Below are 5,319 nucleotides of genomic sequence, written 5' to 3'. Positions count from 1 at the left end.
AAGTTTAAGAGAATAAAAAAAAAATGAAAGTGAAAGCCTTAAGTCAATTTTTGAAATCTTGAAATATTTTCTGAAAAATAGAGCATGCATTTTGACAGAAGAAAAATACATTTTCAAGATTTATAAAATAATGCATTTAGATAAGCCTTTAAAGCAATTGTATAAAGCAATTATATTCACCTAAGTAGAATATATGACAAATATTTAACACAATTTAACTGCTTTATCAATAAGTCCACTAAGCATTTATTAATATATATATATATTCAAGATAAAATTATTTTTAACTTTTCAGAAAGGTTTTCTTAGTTAGTAGGGATAACTCTTGCGAAATAAATGAAAAAAATAAGAAAAATGAGATTTTTGAATTCCTCTTTCTAAAAAAAAATGGGATTCAATTCAAATAATTAAACTCAAACAGAATTTTTGTAGTTTTTTTTTTTAAATTGTAGAAAGAATAATACTAGCATAATCTTGAAATCAAAGATAGATTCCTTTCTACCAGATTAACAAGAAAATTTTAAGTTATTGCCAATTTTCTAATTTTATATTGTGATATTTAAATTTCTATTTTAGTCTATTATAATTTCTCAAATTTGAAGAAGAGAATTTTGAACATGCAGAAAATTTTAAAATTTGTATTTGCTCCTTTAACATGTCATTTTCTATTTTTAGTTTGTGGAAATCCTTTAATCGACAAGCTGTTGCTAGGGTTTCTTTTAACTCACTATTCTTTGTTAATAACTTTTTATTTTCAATTTCTAATTCGTAAAAATCTTTCGATTATGCATTTGCAACAAGGACATGGTCTTATGACTTCTTAAGCTGCATCACCAAATACATAACATAAAAAATATAGGATTCCCACCCGATACTCAAGACTACCATATGAGATAGTCATCCATTCCTTGTGCATGATTTGATCATGTTCAATAATTTCTAAAAGTTTACAATACAAATAACAACAACAAACTTGAAAAATAATACAAATAACTTAGGCAAAAAGTCAAACTAAGGGATTCATTGAAAAAATTTATAAATCTACCACCCCAATAAAGACCTAACTGATTATAATTTTATTACCATTAACACTTAAAAAATTATCACATTGCAAAAACTAAACCAAGAAATTACTTTCACAAATAAAATCAAAGGTGATTTATGATACGGAGGTGGAAGGATGATGCTAGGGCACAATTAATTTGATAGGTCGCTGGAACAGAAAGGGTTGTTGTAATAAAGAGGATCGCTGGAATTGTGAACATAATATGAGATGCGTGAACCTTTTTTTTTAAATCTCGTATGTGATCTTTAGAAGCGGTCTTAAACCGCTCCTAAAAACACCTTATAGAATCAGTCAAATTAACCGCTTCTAAAGGTGGCCAACAGAAATGTTTTTGCAACCACTTAAAAACATATATCAATTGAAGCAATTTTAGGAGCGGTCACCTATGACCGATTCTATTGGTTCTATTTTTGTAACCGCTTTATCAACCGCTGCTAATTTTTCGATCCTATTGTCTATATTTTTTGTAGTGACAATGAGCTTTCTATGCCTCCAAGAAAGAATTCAGCTGTTAGGGATGTTCCGACAATTTCCTCGGTCTCAGATTCTTCTGACGACGACTCGGTGTCTATCGAGGAGTTGGATTCGGCTTCAAATGGTTCTTCGTAGAGCATCAAGAACTTTTTCCAAAGTTCTTTTACACTTTTGTATTTTCTGACTCTGTCGAGATCCTGGGTAGTTAGTACACTCAGAAGGCAGGACTCAGCCTTACCATTTTCCATAAAATCATTACGTTGCTCATCAGTCCATTGATGCCCCTCAAGTTCTTCTCCTTCTTTGCTTTTGGGCATATTTAAGTCATACTTAATTGTTAGATAAATATTCAAATCAGTTTTCAGATAAACCTCCATTCGTCGCTTCCAAAACGCGAACTACCCCTTGAACGTTGGTGGATAGATGTTATCTCTGGCCATCTCATTGTTTCAGTCGGTGATTAGTCCTTCTGAGACGTCCTGGCTCTGATACGACTTGTTAGGCCCCATTGGCCAGCTAGAAGGGGGGTTGAATAGCCCCTGTACAAATACAAAAAAAATGAACCTTTCTCAAACTTAAATGAACACTTGCATTAAATAAAATAAGAAATAAACTGAAAGACAGAGGCTCGGAGGATTTTACTTGGTTACAATCGGAGAGGTTGTTAATCCAAGGAAATGAATTGAATTAAGTATCTCCTTCAGGTGGAGAAGCCTCTTACAGCAGTGAAAGCATAAAAAGATGAAGCTAAACTAACAATGTGAAGTGCACAAGTGTTGAAACTCAAATTGCTTGTTGTTATGAAGCTTCTGGACCAAGACTATATTTATAGCTTCGGTCGAGGTGCTTGGAAGGGTTTCAGGCGCCTGGAGTGGGATAGAATTCTATCCTCCACGCGTCGGTCAACGTCCACGTCGAACATGATAAAAATCAGGTTCCAAGTGTCCTGAAGGGTTCCGGGCACCCGGACCCACAAAGTCAACAGGGTTGACTTTTTCGCTTCGGGCCCTCTGCTCCGGTGCTGCTCGCCTTGGTCCGGGTCTTCCGCTCCGACTTCGCTCACTTGGGTGATTTCGGCCATCCGGAATAGGGCTCACCCGAACCCAACTTCCGGCCTTCTCCTCGAGCAAGATTCCGCTTCGACTTCTCGTACCTCGAAATCATCACATGCTTCCTTCTCATCCGTCAACGTACTCTTCTGTACCTTCGTCCCTCGGATGCACCGAGCCCGTCGGCTCTCTCCCGTGCCGACCTTCTCGCTAGCTGCGTCTTTTGCTCCCCAAGTAATCTTCCGCTTCAGCTTCTCGTCCCTCAAAAATATCGCACGGTCTCTTCTCGTCCGTTGGTGTACTCTTCCGCAACATTATATCTTTTGCTCGACTTCCTGTGCTCCTAAGTTCCTGCAAACTTAGACACATGGTTAAACACAACAGGACCTAACTTAACTTGTTTGATCACATCAAAACAACCTTAAGGTATCAACAGGTGAATGACAAGTCAAGTGACTACAGTTGGTAAGTGAAGGTAAGCAACCGAAGGAGAGATTCAGTGAGGACGCATTCCCCGTTGAGGGAACTGTAGGTGTCGATCCAACTTAGATTCATTTGAGAAATTTAAGTTGAGATCTTGACTAGATCTTGTTCTTCAGGAGACTGGATCTAATTAATACTCCTATCTACTGAGTTGTACTAACTCTGTTTTGCAGGATGAACCTATTTTTGTTACCCAAGACTAACCCTTTTTTGTAAGAAAAGAAGGAGCTAAAAAGGGGGACTAGTCTTTCCCGGGCGGGTGCCTGGGGTGCCCGGAGTCGATTCAGGTGCCCGGACCGTAAAATTCATCCACAAGTTGACGTAGAGCGTGTCGACTAGTCGAGCCACATGGTATAGGCACCCGGAGGGGTTCTAGGCGCCCGGAATGGGCCTATTTAAAGGCCTTCAACCAAGAGCTGAAAAATAACAACTATTACAAGTTTCTCTCTTATGTGATGCTTTGAAGAGGCTCCGACAATACCGAAAGGCTGCTCTGAAGTTCGTAGAATAAGAGACAATATTTTGTTTCCTTTCTGTTTATCGGTGACTTTTACTTCCAGTTCTTGTACTCAACTTTTGTAACACTTTTTGCAAACTGATAGTGATTGCCCAATAAAAGTATTCGACGAGTGTGGGCTTTGGCGGAGTAGTCGAAGGATCCGAACCAAGTAAAGCTTTGTTTGTTAGTGTAACGCCCGAAAATTCTCAAATCAATTTTAGAAATATTCTATTATTTTTTTGGAATTTTAGAATATTTTTATAGAATTTTTGGAATAGCAGAAGTAGCAAAAATTAATTAAAAACGTAAAACGGCCTAAGCGGGAATTGAACCCGAGACCTATTAGACTCTATGACCTATAGATGACTTTAGTAACCAAGGGGCCCTAGCAGGGGTGTGCTGAAAGAAGAGGAGAATAATTATATTTATGATTGAGTTGGGTTGGATTTACCACTTAATATAAATAGGGAATTAAGAGAGGAGTTATTATTTTTCTAAACGACAATTCTCTTCTCCCTCAAACCCTCACCGCCGACCTCTCTCTCCCCCGCACCCTCTCTTCACGCCAAGTCCAAGAAGACCTAGGGTTCCATCCTTAGGGTCGTAGGAGCACTTTCCGGCGATGACTCCGGCACAAGGACGCTCCCCTCCGCGAGAAGAAAGCGTAGACGCAAGAGGATCGTCGAAAAGACCTCCTTCTCCGGAAACCTAGCGATCGGATTGTAAGAAAAATTTGCGCAGGAGGTGAGTAACCCCTCACCTGCAGTATGAGTAGCTGATAGCATTTTTTTATGTCTTTAGTTCGATCTTATGTTCGTAGTGCAGCCATATGCAGAATTAGAGCACATCAGGTGTTCGACAAAATGACTAGTTTAGTTAAATGTCACGGTAGACATTTTAATAGCTCAGATAAATGTCATAGATGCATTTTAAATAGCATACATAGCCTTGCTTCAGTTATATAGGACTACGGTCCAATGGGTGGGCTCCCATAGTCGCCTCTAGGTTCAGATAACCTAGCTCTAGGTTCAGATAACCTAGAAAAAAACAAGATAAGATAAATCAGTTTATAAACAGTATTTTACTTTATCAGAGGCACTGTACTGGACTCTCAGTTGTCCTTGGATTGGGCTCCCATAGTCGTCCCTAGGTTTAGATAACCTAGTAAACTCTACTAAATTCGGGATTTGCAACCCCCGGGTCTATTTAGGGATGTGCGCATAGCAAGTACAGTTGTCGGACCCATCAGCAGCTTGATTAGTATTTTTATCTATGTATGAAAATAGTTTCAAACTTCACAAATCAGATATATGAATACAGCTTAGTTCCAGTTTAGTTTCTTAATGTTATAACAAATAGCATAGCTTGTTGATACAAAGATTAGTTTTCCATGTTTAGTATTTGTTAGCATGACTTAATTGTCGATATGTCATGTTTTAGTATTTTCAGCATGATATCAGCATGTATTTCGAATAGCATTTTTTTTTAAAGCATGATTTCTTCGAATGCATGTCTTTGTGAGGTAGATGGTTTCTTACTAAGCTCCCAAGCTTATAGTTTCATTTTCCTTATACTGCAGATAAAGGCAAAGGAAAGATGGATTAGCGGAGGCTGGAGGGCAATGCGACGAGATGTGTGTGAGAAGGAACGTGGAATGAAGATCTTTGGGAAAACTAGAAAATTTAAGAACTTAGTATTTCTCATAATGTTACTTTTCCGCACTTTTGGTTATTTGGGTGTCTTGAATT

The sequence above is a fragment of the Zingiber officinale genome, chromosome 4B (assembly GCF_018446385.1).
Source record: "Zingiber officinale cultivar Zhangliang chromosome 4B, Zo_v1.1, whole genome shotgun sequence".
NCBI classification, from domain to species: domain Eukaryota; kingdom Viridiplantae; phylum Streptophyta; class Magnoliopsida; order Zingiberales; family Zingiberaceae; genus Zingiber; species Zingiber officinale.
Note: the sequence above shows the minus strand (reverse complement) of the source record.